At 40.9% G+C, this 14,854-nt stretch overlaps 1 long non-coding RNA gene across 1 annotated transcript in view; it reads right to left on the bottom strand.

Moving 5' to 3' along the window:
* The window catches only part of LOC138154749 (uncharacterized), a 90,044-nt gene that overhangs the window by 49,935 nt on the left and 25,255 nt on the right, over positions 1-14,854 (bottom strand). The window contains exons 2-3 of the long non-coding RNA XR_011166678.1: positions 13,149-13,421; positions 9,815-9,912 (exon numbers count right to left, since the gene is read on the bottom strand). This is a non-coding gene — a long non-coding RNA (uncharacterized lncRNA). The remainder of the gene's footprint in view (positions 1-9,814; positions 9,913-13,148; positions 13,422-14,854) is intronic.

Genomic DNA, 14,854 nt, shown 5'->3' with positions numbered 1-14,854 from the left:
GAGAGAGAGAGAGAGAGAGAGAGAGAGAGAGAGAGAGAGAGAGAGATATTATTCATGAAGTAAAGTAGAGCACATCAAATGGGTACTCCTTTGTCTTCTCATTATCCAAGCCATGGTATCTGGTACCACTCTTCTCCCAGCTAGAACTACTGAAACAAATCACACTTTCCCACTTTCCCTGCTTCTAAGGACACTGGGGCAACTTTAATCTTAGTGCCATCTGGAGTTCCCTGAGTCAAGATCTCAGGCTCACATCTTCCTTTAGAAGCAGGGTTTGGTGCTCTTGGGACTCATACCTCTGCCTCACATCCCTAGTCAGCCTGGATCTGGGTATGTCTCTACCCGCTCCAGTTCACACCTAAAGGGTTATACAGGAAGTGAATGGTGGTCAGTGTTTAGGGCTGCCCCTTCTTCCCCTGGACCCCTGGTATTGAGATCTTAGGGTAGAACTGCAGCAGCAGAGCTCCCCCTGCTGACACTTGCCAAAATGACAGGCTCAGTGAGGACCAGGCTCCTGGAGCCAGTGCCTTTAGATGTCCTTTTCTGATAAGTCAATGTTCTGTAAAATTGGAAACAAAAAACTCTCCCCATCACCAATGACAATTTTATCAAGTAGATCTTAGAGAGGACAGAAGGCTGTGTACTGGTACCATAGTTTCCCCCCAAACAAAGCTGAGAACGCAAACTTGAAAGGACAATAATATCCCCCACATGAATCAGAGAAGGGACAGACTGATTAGACATGTCCCAGACTCCCATCAAGCTGACCATTCTTTGAGTGTCTGGTAATTTCAGTTAGAAATCCACCATTGACCTGAAAGTGACCTAAAGAGAGGGATGATTGTGTTCAGAGACTTCTGGTACAATAGAAAGGATGCTGGTTCTGGATTCAAAGGGTATGGGTTCAAATACCTCTGTGACTTTGGGTTAGTCACTTCACCTCCCTGGGCTTCATCTATAAAATAAGGGGGTTAGACTATATGACCTCTCAAACCCCTTCTAGGTATAAATCTATGATCCTATGAAAAATTATTCCCCAGTGCTATCAGGCTAGCCTAGACTCTAGTCTCAACAAGTCACTTGGAAATAACAGTAATAATAATGCCTGGCATTTTTACAATAGTAATCTATGCTATTCAAAGTGCATCCAAATTCTTTGTTTCTTTGAACCCTAGAAAGACCCCTAGATTGTTTTAGCTGTCATTGGAGAACACATAGTCCGACCTTATAAAAGAGATCTTTTTATTCCCATTTGACAGATGAGAAAACCAAGGTACATAGAGATTAAGCAACTTATTCAAAAACAGAGAGACAGGCCTTCTGAGCTACTATAATTAGTTTCTCTGGAGATGTGAGTCACCTTAATGCAATTTTTGTCTGTAAGAACTATAAATGCTAATTTATTCAGTTGGGGGAGTCAAGCAACTGCATAAATGAATGCTAATTAGATCAATAGTCATTCATCAACATCTCCTCAAAGCCCAGTACCTGATTTTTTTCACCCTGTGTCTTCCAAGAATTCTTTGGAAGTAGTGAATCCTCCAAAAGCTCTATCTTCTGACCCAGGAGGCTCACAGTCCCATAACCAAGTGATATGTAGACTGGAAATAAGTATGACAACCCATTAGTGACTAGAGCTGTGAATTCAGGCTTCCATCCTGACACCAATTCTTTGGGCCCTCCAGAAACTGAAATTGCTATTTAGCTTCAGTATTCCCCTCTAGCTTTTTTTTTTTTTTGAGAGGGAAGGTCCACATTTTTTATTTTAGCAACTTCCTTGTAACTTATACTCAAAGAGATTTGCCTAGGACACTAAGAAGTGACTTGTCTATGGTCATACAGACAGCATGTGTCAGGCATGGACTGAGTTTACATCTTCTTGACCATCCCTCTGTCTATTATGCCATGTTGCTTCTCTGTCCCTCTAATTAGTGGAGGAAACATCCCTCATTTCTCAAGGTTAAGGAAATTGAAAGTGGAAATTGTGCTGATCATGGATGCCAAGTATGTTCACTTAAAAGTCACTTCCTTGCCAGTACCTCTCAATCAACCCTGTTCCTTCCACTGCTCTCAGACGTATTCTACATCCTACAGGCTGGAGCTGTCCCAGAAACAGACAGGCTCAGGCAGGCCTAAGAAATCCAGTCTCACAGCTTGGGTTAGAAAGTTGGCTCCTTCTCAGGGTTTACCCAAAGTGCATGTACCCTAAGGGGTACCCCTAAGAAACCATGACATCTGGAAACTCACATTGGATAATGGGAATGAATAAAGTTTGTCACTGGGGTTTGCAACTATCCTCAGGAACCTTACATTGGCAATCCTATCAGAGATACACTCCAGAGACTTATGGAATGGATAAGGAATCTCAGCTTCTCAAAGAAGGCCCTCTTTCTATCAGTGCTGAAAAGCATCTGCATTGGAAGTGATTCTCCATAATGAAGAAAGGGCAATGAACTACTCAATATCTTCTGTCTGTATGAGGGGCACTGCCTGATCTCTCCAAATGCCATTATATAAAACACAAACACCCCTGAGCTAACAAGTTACCCATTATCCAACTGTCAATCCTCCACTATCCTCTAGCCCAGGACACCTGCTAAAAGGGACCACTTTAACTTTCTGGGGAAAGGTAGCAACATTCTGGACCTCTCTGCATCTGAGATGAAATGGGAAAAATGCCATCAGAGCCATCAGAAGAAAATCTACTAGTCTTCTTGTCCAAATAATCGTCACTGTTTCAATAGCACTGATATCACAACTCTGATCACTGCTCTGTAAAGGCCACACTTATCAAACCAAAGCAATATGCACCTTACACAACATAAAGAAAAAGGATTTTTAAAAAATAAATATTCTTTGTCAGCTAATCCATCCTTTGTAACTGTCAGGCTTCAGAAGTCTGGCAGCCAGCCCATCAGATAACAATGCAGCTGTGACCTGAGAAACGTGAGAAGGGGAGCAGATTAATAAAGATGAAAAACATGCTTGGTAACTGTGTCCAAGGGGAGGTCCAGGGTCACCCCTGGACTGGTCCTCTGTGAGGGATGAGGTCCCCAATACCAACAGTGATACCCAGGAATTATAGCTGCTCCTCAGGGGAGAAAGTCAGATATGAAGGCCCTGACTTCTGTCAGTCCATTTCTCTGACATGAACTCCATAGGAATTCATTAACCATAGCTTAAACTTATATGGCATTTTAAGGTTTATAAAGCATTTTATATAAATGACTTTATAAACCTGGGAGGTAGATGCAATTATAATAAGATGCAATTTAATAAGAGGCAACTGAGCCTCCTAAGTGATTTGTCGTGGTCACACAAGTAGTAAGTGACTCTGGTAGGATTTGAATTCAGGTCTTTCATACTCCAGGTCCAACACTCTCTCTATTACTCTATGATGCTTCTCTCAGGGCCTCCTCAAGCCTACCAAGTAGGAAAATCATCCAAGATAGTGTTGAGGGAGCTGAGGCAAACATAAATCCTCTTAACAGGGCTTCTCTAGAAGTATGATCTCGATCTGATATCTCTGGATGCCACTGAGATACTTCCCAAGCAATTTACTACCTTTTCCCTTCAATTTTTCAAGGAACAATGTAGTCAAAGACTGGGGAAAAGAAATGACCTATAGGGAAGGGGTAATGAGTCAAAAGGAAATTGTGTTCTTCCAGATAAAAAGAGAAAACAAATAAACACAAGAAGAATGTGGGCTAAGGGAAACATTATCGTCTGATCAGAGTGCTTGGGGTGGCTAAGACTTCTAGGCCTCTAATTCTTAAATTTATAGCATTTTAGTCCATTTAGTCTTCTTCCCACCTTAAGTATGAATCCTTTTCACACCATCTCTAATAAGCTTCTGCTTGAAGATCTCCAGTAACTGGATAACTCACTACCTCCTAGGTGGCCCATTCCATTTATGGATGGCTCCAATTTGTAGGCAGCTTTTCTCAGCTGAGTTACTCTTGCTAATTGATGAGACTCTATCATCAATTACATATAAGGAAGCTTGAGGAAGGGGAAAGTTCAGGGATTTACCCAGTTTCTCAGAAAGTTTCCTCTAATGATCCATAGCCAAGTCCTTAACATCTAGGAAGGGCAAGAAAAGTTCCATGTTGATCCAGATGCCTTTCTACCCATGAGGATCTGATTACTCATCTCAAAAAAACATTATATAGACAGTTGGTTCAGAGATAGTTACAGGAATTAGCAAGGGAATAAAAGGGATTCTACACACAGGTAGATTTTTTTAAATTAGGAGGCTTCTATTTAGAAAGATGAAGACTGAGATGGAAAGGCAGAATTGCATAATGGATAGGGAACTGAAATTAGAATCAGGAAGGCCTGGGTTCAAATGCCATCTTAGAAACTAAACTAGTTGTGTCACTCTGAGCAAGTCACTTATCCTTTCTCTGTCCCAGTTTCCTCATCTGCAAAATGGAGGGCAGGAGTAGACTTGCTGGCATCTCAGATGCCTTCTAGCTGTCATCCTGAAGATCATGAAGGAACAACTAGAATGATCTTTGGTCTGTTCATTAAATATCAGAATAGTAGGATGAGAAGGCATTTTTGTATCCTTAAAAGGGATTTTGGGACAAATATGGAATTAAGATAAATAAAAGGAATTACTAATTTTGCCATTGGGCAATTGCATAAATTTCTGGACCTTGTGAAACAGACCAAAACTATATTATTTAAGGAAGATTTTTAGATATATTTATAGGTGGTAAATCTATAATGGATTATTAAACAAGGAATATCAGGATGCTTGGATGGTATCTTATAGGACAACTTCACAGAGGACAGTCATTGTAATTTTGATAGAAACTAGGTTGGATCCAGTATAGCAAGGATGTGTCTTGCATACTGAACCACCATGGTGGCAAAGGATGACCAGGGAAATGGCATCTATATGATAAAGCAATGTCATTATTAAACTAGACCAGGAGGAGACTGATGTGTTCATGAACCCCAGTGTAAAGATATTAGAGCTGGGCAGTCAGTCAGTCAATAAATATTTATTAAATACTTACTATGTGCCAGGTCAAAACAAAAACTAACAATAGTCTCCACCCTTGGGGAGCTTACATTCTAAAGGGGGGGGGCGGATAATACATGAATAACTAAGTAAATATGATACTTATACAGAGTAAATGGAAGGTAAGCTGAGAAAGAAAGGTACTAGCAGCTGGGGGTACCACTAAAGGCCTCTTGAAGAAGATGAAATATGAGCTGAGTCTTAAAGGAAGTCATCAAAATTAAAAGGCAGTGACTCTGGAATCCAGCAGGCCAATTTGAAAGCAATGGGATATGCTGAAATTAAAGATGGAGAAAAGATTTCCTCTTGCAGTCAAGGATATAAGAAACTGTGAAATTTATCCTCAATCAGTCAATCCAAAAGCATCAACTAAGTGTTCACTGTGTGCCAGACACTGTGCCCAGCACTGGGGGCACAAAGAAACAGCACGAACAATTCCTGCACTAAAAGAGATTACATTTTAACAGGGGAAAGAAACAACAGCACACCCTGAAGGTTTACTTATTATGGTGTACGTTTATGGAGATTTCATCATCTTATCAATGACGCTGAGGAAAAACAGCTTTGGTTTGGTGCAGGAGTTTGTGTGAACTCATGTTTCTTCAGAGAATGAAATACAAGAAAGCAATAATGTTATGAAGATATTTGCTAACTTTATCTAACAATACTAGCTGTGTGACCACAGGCTGGTCACTTACCTTCTCAGTACTCTAGACAGTTTTCTGAGAGAAAGAGCACAAGAGAAGGCACTTGCCTTATCACTAGGTTTCCTTATCTGGGAGCTCCTTCTGACAATGAAGTCATAGGAACATTCTGATTCCTTATCTCTAAGTAAAATAAATCATATAAACCAAAGTGCAAACTTCCCCTTCCTAGTCTACATATGAGTTTTATATAGAAGTGCAGGAAAAAGTAAAGGGTGGTTAGAAATAGCAGGTGAGAGTTGGGTTGTCCAAGTTGTAACTCTCAAGGTATATGATAGGATCAAGGACACCAGGCTTTAGTATCAAATGTTGAAACAATCGATAACTCAGGCAGCTCCGACACTGGATCCAGGACTCTCATGCAGCAATGAAACAAGAATACAACCTCTATTTTCTTGATCCCGCCTTCCCCCCACTAATGCAAGGCTGAGGATACAGTGATTAAATCACATGGTTTGGACCAAGGTAGGGAAATCTTCACTGATGCATTAGACAACTAAGTTGATGCTACAGCTACCAAAGGGTCATAAATAGTTGAAACTCCTTTTATAATTCAATAATGATGATGGAGGTGGTAGTGGTAGCTCACAGTTACTTTGAGCTTTGCACTTTGTAAAGTACTTTCCTCACAACAATGCTGAGAGGTAGGTAAAGCAAGCATTGTTATCTCTATTTCACAGATGAGAAAACTGAGGCTCTCAGAGATTAAATTATTTGCTCAAGGTCACATGGGTCAGTATATGTTGTAACTGGGACTGAACCAAGACTTTCCATTATATATGTTATTGAAAAACTTCCCTCCCAGAGAAGCTCATCTCCTCATGTTAAGTCCTGCCTAGTGAAACCAGAGAAGGTGAGAAATCAAGAAATATAAGAAATAGTTGAAGAAGCTAAGGATGTTTTTCATGACAAAGAAAAACTTGGTGAAGGTGGTAATGTCTTAGATATGAAATGCGATATCATGGAAAGAGAAACTACATTGTAATAAGAAGATTTGGTTTGGAACTTTGGCTATATGCTTACTCTGCATGACCTTGGGAAAAGTCAATTTATTTCTTTGGGCTCAGTTTCTTCACCTGTAAAATGATGGATTTGGATCAAAATGACCTCCAAGGTCCTTTCCAACTCTAGACCCTATAATCTTATGAATATTCACATTTTTGAAGGGGACCATATGTTAGTCCAAAGGGGAGAACTAGCACCAAAAGGTAGAAATTAAAGGGAAGCAGGTTTCTTTTCAATTTAAAAAAGAATTTTCTCATACTTAGAGTTGTGCAACAATGGAATGGGCTGCTTGTACAAGTTATTGCATTACCCCCACCAAATACAAGGCTCTGTGTTAAACCCTGAGCATATCAAGACTAAATGAAAAACATTCTTTATCCTCAAGGAGCTCACATTCCACTACAACTACACAGATCATTGGATGATAGATTTAGCGCTAGAAAAAACCGCAGAGGCCATTTAGTTCAACCACCTCATTTTACAGAAGAGGAAACTGAGACCCACAGAGGTTAAGTGATTTGCCAAAGGTCTAATGGCTTATAAGTAGCAGTCAGGATTCTGTTTCATATCCTTTAATTCCACATCTAGGTTTCTTTACAACATATTACAATGCAATAATTTTGGAAGAAAGAGAGAGCTAATTGGGGGGATCAGGAAAGTCTTTTCATAGGAAAAAGGTAGTGCCTGGTATGATCCATATTAGAGCAGAGTTTGAATGACCACCTGTCTAATATAGAAGGGATTTTCCCTTTGGATGGATATTTAAACTAAATGTTTACATTTGAATTTGATATGCTGATGGTGTATTCAGAAGAGGTATAGCCCCCTTCAAATTCTGAGTTTCTATGATTCTATTACATTTCAAGCATGAATAAAAGTTGGGTTTTGAAGAATCATTAACATCTTAATAGATGGAGAAGGGAGCAGGCCTTTACAGGTGAACAGAATGACTTGGGCAAAAACACAAAGGTTGGAAAATAAGCCAAATATTCAAGGGATTCTTTCCATCATCTAGCACTAACTAAAGGATGACTATTCTGTGAGGATACCACATCTCTGGGCACTATATACAACAAATGCTGATCTTTCATTTTTTCCTTTGCTGAAAACTATTCTCTCAAAGGCCAACAGTGATACATAATTCCCAAATCCAAGTTATTTTATTTTTCAGATTTCATCCCACTTTACCTCTCTGTAATATGTGACCCTGTTAAAAATACTTTTCTGGCTATTCTGCTTCTTTAATTTATCTTTCTTTATCTTCTTACCAACTCTCTTAAGCATCCTCAAGAACTCGTCCATGGCTCTGTTTTCTCTCTCTATGCCCTCTCCCGTGATGATATCTTTGGTTCACTTGACTTCAGCCTATCACCTCTATGTGAACCATTCACAAATTTGTATTTCTAAGTCTGATCTCTCTGACTTATTCCAGAATAGCATCTCCAACTATCTACTCTATACCTCTTCTGAATACACCATCAGCATCTCAAATTCAAGAAATCTAAAACTGAACTCTTATTTCCCCCAGATCCTATTTTCTGCCTTCCTTGTCTCTATCAATAGCACCAACAATTCAATTTCACTATTGTTAGATGGGCTATAGAAACACAGGCATAATAAAGCAATCTTATTGACACTGTTAATTAGTCCAATCATTCTGCAAAGCAAATTGAACTATAAACAAAAATATTGCTAAGCATATCTTTTTTTTTTCCCAAATGATGTTATTACTAGGCATATATCTAAAAGACAGAAAGGGTTCACATATATATTTTAAAAAGCTCTTTTTGTGATGACAAGGAACTGTGAATGAAGGGAGTGCCCATTATTTGTGGGAATGGTTAAGCAAAATATTATTTTATTATTGTTTTCAGTCATTTCAGTCATGTTCAACTCTTCATGACATTATTTGGGGTTTTCTTGGCAAAGATACTGGAGTACTTTGCCATTTCCTTTTCCAAATCATTTTATAGATGCGGAAACTAAGATTAAACAGACTTAAGTGACTTGCCCAGAGTCACACAGCTAATAAATTTCTGAGGCCAGATTTGAACTTGGAAAAATGAATGTTCCTGACTCCAGACCTGGTACTCTATCCACTGCTCTAGTATGCCCTAAGAAATTATAAAAAGGACTATCTCAAAGAAACTTGCAAAGACTTGCATGAACTAATGCAGAATAAAATGAGCAGAATCAGAACAATTTATATAATAACAAAAATATTGTAAAAACCAAAATTTGGCTTTACACTCAATGTAGTGACCAACCATTTCTAAATGGTTGAGGTTGAAGCATATTACCCATCTTCTGACAGAGGTAATAAACTCAAGATCCAGAATGAAATATGATTTTTGGACAGAGACACATTTTCACATCAACTGTGCTTAATTATTACAAAGGAGAGTTTCTATTAGAGGATAGTAAGAGGCATGGTGGCTAGAGATATGATGTGAAAGAAAGAAAAAACATGTCAATGAAACATTTACACAAAAGACAGAATAAGAAAATCCAGGAAGGAATGTAGACAAAGTAGGTCAGTTTTGCCACTACTATGTTAAATTTAATACTTTTAAACAACTGTACATATGAGAAGTTGACTATTTTATGTACCATCATCTTCTGTTCTTTATATTTGAAATATTTGTATTTAAGGAAAGAAGAAAATGTATATTTAAAAAATAACAAGCATTTGCTAAGCCCCCACCAAATACAAGGCTCTATGCTAAACTCTGAGCATATCAAGACTAAATGAAAAACATTCTTTATCCTCAAGGAGCTCACATTCTACTACAACTACACAGATCATTGGATGATAGATTTAGCACTAGAAAAAACTGCAGAGGCCATTTAGTTCAACCACCTCATTTTACAGATGAGGAAACTGAGACCCACAGAAGTTAAGTGATTTGCCAAAGGTCTAATGGCTTGTAAGTAGCAGTCAGGATTCTGTTTCATATCCCTTAATTCCACATCTAAGTTTCTTTACAACATATTACAATGCAATAATTTTGGAAGAAAGAGAGAGCTAATTGGGGGGATCAGGAAAGTCTTTTTTATAGGAAAGAGGTAGTACCTGGTATGATCCTTGATGGAAATTCCAAGAGGCGGGAGTTTATTTCAAACCTGAAGGACAGTCTTGACAGAAGCATGGTATAGGAGACAATGCCAAGTCTAGGAAATAGTAAGTAGGCAAGTTTGGCTGGAATGTAGAATCCAGGAAGAAGAGCAATCTAAAATACTACCAAACACAGATACTCATAACCTATTCTCATTTGGCTCACCCTTCTTATTCATCTTCACAAGCTACCATGTCCTGTCAACTCTACCACTTACTTATCTTTCACATCCAGGCTCCCCTCACTCTTCTCATAGCCAACCCAGTAGCTCCACTTCTCATTAATTGCTACCTGGATTATCACAAAACCCTTCTTACTGCTCTCCTTGACTCTATTCTAATAGAGAAATGCTAGCTATAATAATAATAATCATTATTATTATTTTTAATTCCTCTCCCCCATTCATAGGACCAGATTATTCTTCTGTGAATAGCTCTGTTCACATCACTTTTTAGCCTTATCTCCTGCTACTTCCCTTTGCCTATCCTATACCCTAATCTCAATGTGAGCCCACAAAACCAGTCCCATGCTTTCCTTTACCTGTGCCTTTGCTCCTTCTAACTTTCTAACCCTCAAATGCCCTTCTGCCAAATTTCTGACTGTTAACATAGCACTCAACATTCAACCTGCAGCTCGGATGTTGCCTCTTCTATGAACCTTGTCTGAGCTCACATGCTGTATTTCCCTTATATATTTATAATACTCAAATTTGTATTTTTCTATGAGAATGTCTTCTCTCCCCATACTAGACTATCAACTCTATAAAGGGAGAGACTATATCTTGCTTATCTCTGTGTCTCCCCTAGTGCTTGACATATTCCATGGTACATGGTAGGCCCTTAATAAGTGTCTGTTAAATTAATTTAGTTAGAGCAGAGGAGTTATATAATCAAATGAGATAAAATATGTAAGGCACTTTGCAAACCTTAAAGTGCTATATAAATGCTAGCTAGATAGGTGAGTAGCAGGAATTAAGGCTGAAAATGTAGCCAACCTGTGGAGAGCTTTGAATGACAGGCTTGGCATTGATCAAATAAGTGCCTTAGAGGGGACTAAGGAAAATGAGCACTGAGAAAAGTCCATTGGGTTTATTAATTAGGAGCTAAGCTTTCAGAGAGATATTTCAGTGTCGGAAATGAAAGCAAAGTTGTAAAGAGTTAAGGAGAGAAGAAATGGAGGCGGGGCAGAGGCCAAAGTTGGAAAATGTTACCAGTGAAAGGGAAATAGGGAAGTAACTGGCAGAGGAAGAAGAATCAAATAGAGGTTTGGGATTTGTGTTTTCTCTTTTTCAAAATAAAGGGAACAGGATTGTATTTGAAGGCAGAGTAGGTCTAAGTCTCAGCGCTATGTACAAAGTAGCCCTCGGACCCTGGAACAGCATGCCTATCTTGTCCTGCCGCATATGTTTTTGTAGATGAAGAAACTAAAAGCCAAGTTAGTTGCATTACTTTCTCAGGGTCACAAAGTAAGTTACTACCTGGAGCCAGAACCAGAACTTAAGTCTCAGTTTAATATTCTTTCTACTTCTAGACAGACCCAAGTCTCCCAAAGAAGCTAGGTACTTAAGAAAATCTGGACCCCTTTATCCAGCCCAAACCACTGACAAAATTTTTACAAAGTTCTCTTTATACTCCCTCATCCTCTGTGACTTCCTACCTACATGCCATTATAAAAACACTTTCAAACTTGACTGTAGGATGGGAAGACCTTACCTGGCAGGTCTGATGGAATGAATGGCCGTCAAAGATACAGAGCTCACCTGAACCTGGTCTTTCTCTCCAGGTTTGCTGGTGGATGGAGCAGTCTACTTGGGAGAGGTTCCCTGTAGGGAGATATAGGCCTCCCAGACATGCCCTCTTTCTGACCAACATCAAAAGGGTAGTTCCAGGAGTTTCAGAAGCTCTAGAGATATACTTGGTGACAGGGGCAAACCATGGAGGCATCAGCCCCCTGAAAAGGAAAGAGCAAAAGGTCTCCTTGTTTGAACTTGAAAATAAGTTCTCTATCCTAAGGTATTCCAACCACTCCCGACCAAGAACTGAGGCAGGAACCTCAGAGGAAGAAAAAAGCCACCTCCTTCCCTAGCTGGGCCAAGGGAAATCAAAGCTGCTACTCTGGACCCAAAGGCTGAGGCTAGGAGAATGGAAGCCCTTGGAGAGACATTTATAGTATCTTTGATCCAAAACGCTGTTTGGGGGAGGGGGCTGCAAAGAATTTGGGGGGCAGGGAGTCTGGGGGAGGGGAGGAGAAAGCCCCTTATTACTACAGGGAGCATGTACCTTAAACAGTGAAGAAAGCTGCTTCCCCAGTATGACACTTAAGGGTCTGTGGCAATGGGCTTGGGGCCAGGGGAGGATCACTTGAGTTTTTGTTTCCCATTTGTAAATGGAGAGAGGTAAGGAAAGGAATTCTTTGGCTGAGTAACACAATACCACTAGGTCCAGCCCACCAGGGTTGGCCATGGGAAGAGCAAACAAGCCTCCAGTCTCACACTAGTGAGTTCCTGGGTACTTGTACCTAGCTGCCACTCACTAGGGTGAAGCCATCAATGATTGAGGGGATTGAGGCTCCAGGGAAGGAGAGGTAGCAAACCTTACAGGGAAAAGAAGAGAGAACAGACTCTTGGGACACGGTCCCAAGATCAGGGAACCCAAAACAAAATGTCACTGAATATTCAAGTGAGACCCACCTGAGTCCCAGCTATCACTGACCAACATGCCCTCCCCCACTCCCCTGCCATCTCTATCCTAAGTTTCCTCTTTGAATCAGGGTGAAGTCTACAAGTCCAGAGTTGGCTCTTTTGTTCTGTCACAGGAATGAATTAAGGGGCTTCCCAAGCGATGTCTGTACAGGCATAGGAGACACCTATGGAAGCCAATGGCCAGGGCATGCAAATGTAGGAGGTGCCCCTTGCTTCACAAGCTAGGGAGGATCACAGCTACGATTATCTCCTGTGCTCCCCACCAATAACATCACCAGTGTTATTGCTCTTATTAATAATAGGGGTAGGGACTGGACCTATGATTTCCCAGATACAAGGAACTCCTAGGTGAGGAAGCTCCCTCTGCCAAGGCAAGTCAGCACTTCCTTTGCAACTTAAAGCCTCAGAAATTGCCTGGGGCAATTAGAAGTTAAGAGATTTGTCAAGTGTGACACAGCCAGGCCCTTAACCCAGGTCTCTCAGGCTCTACTATACCACATTACTGTTGTTAATAATATTAATAGTTGATGCTTTGAACAATTGTCAGTCCATTTTTTTTCAAACCTGAGTCCAGAATGAGAGTTTCTCACCTGGCAGGGCTGATGGGATGAGGCACAGACCTCACCTGAACCTGGTAACTTCCTGATGGCCAGCCCAGGACTCTGGTAAAAGGAGTGGCTCCAGGGCCAGGTGCTCCTTTTCCCGCCCTCTGTACACACTCGGGCCTGGCCGGGCTGGGATCTCCCCAGCAGAGTGTTTGTTTTGCTGAGAGTTTTCCGTTGGCTCGCGTGTGGGTGTTTGTTGTATTTCTCCTGCAGATGGCAGACAGCATGCTCCCCCATGGGCGGTGTGTAAAGCAGACCCTGCAGGAAAGAACAAAAGCCAAGCAGGTGAACAGCCCCGTCTGGCGGCCTCTTTTATCCAGCCTAACTTGAAGACAATATCTTTGCAAAGTTGCCTTTCAACTCCTCCATCACTGTGGCTCTTCCTTTGTGGCTGCAGTTCTTCCATCCTATCATCCTAGCCTCTCTCTCTCTCTCTCTCTCTCTCTCTCCCTCTCTCTCTCCCCCCCCCTCCCCCCCCCCTCCCCCCCCCCACACACACACACTTTCCCCAGGTCCTATCACCTGACTATTCAACACTCCCACCTTCAAAGACAAATTCATCACTCTGATAGTCCAAAGGGACCACATCCTGAAAGGCTATCAAATTTCTGGCTTTTACACATCAAAGCCTAGAAGGTCCACCTTCATGAAACCACCAAACAAAAAATAAAGGCTAGGGAATGGAGACAGAAAATTCTTCTCTATATGTTCAAAACTCTTCCTGAAGATGGATTTCAGTGTTCTACCTTTACTGTTCCCAGGAACCCTACTAATGTTCCCCACACTTGTGATATTCAGAAGTAACAGAAACCTGGAGAAGTTCAAATAGGAGAAGGAAGGTAAGTAGGTAGTTTTTATTCTTATAATTTTCTTCCCTTACTTGCAATCTGATTTCTAATACAATGTCAATGGGCACGTGATAATTATTTTTTTGTGTGAGTGTTTTTTTTCTTTCAGAAATCAATTTGAAAATTCATGAGAATAAATTCATGGACACTTTCAGATCAATCCAGAGAAAGCTGGTTGGGGGTTGGGGATTCCATCCACCTCTTAACTCCCAACACTCTCAAGACCCAGGAGTTGGAACTGGGTGATGTTAATGTCAATCCCAATGCTAAGGAGAATGGAAATAGGTGAAGATTACTATGCCATAGCTGACATTAGAGGAGAGTTCTAGGGCTCTCTTGTAAAGCCATTAGTGAAGCAAGAAGGGACAGCAAATCAAAGAAATGAGCTAAAAAATCAGCCTCATTTTGAAGAAGCTGCAGGTACCTTGGCAAAGGGCCCAGAAGGGAGAGAAAGAACTGGGCCATGGAGGCAAATCTTTGAGGCAATCCTTTCACAGTGATCAACAGCCCACCTACATAAGGATATCTCTTACTTGTCCTCTGATCAACCACTTTCATCTCAAGGTCACTGTCATAGCAGTGGCTGACATAGAGTAGAAACTTAGTAAATGTATATTTATTACTAACTACCGTGTTTCCCCGATAAGACCTATCCCAAAAATAAGCCCTCCCCTCGCTGTGTAAGATTCCTCTAAAATAAGCCCTCCCCCGAAAATAAGCCCTATTGAGATTGCTACTGTAGTGAAGGTGATCCCCTGCGCTACACGCTACATTACGGTACCCTCTGTATGCACCGTCCCCCCCCCCCCCCCCCCCCCCCCCCCCCCCCCCCCCCCCCCCCCC

This window comes from Petaurus breviceps, unplaced genomic scaffold, assembly GCF_028583685.1.
Source record: "Petaurus breviceps papuanus isolate PSGF00001 unplaced genomic scaffold, PetGlider_PUasm1.0 91133, whole genome shotgun sequence".
Classification (NCBI taxonomy): Eukaryota; Metazoa; Chordata; class Mammalia; order Diprotodontia; family Petauridae; genus Petaurus; species Petaurus breviceps.
Note: the sequence above shows the minus strand (reverse complement) of the source record. Positions and strands in the feature narration are given on the sequence as shown.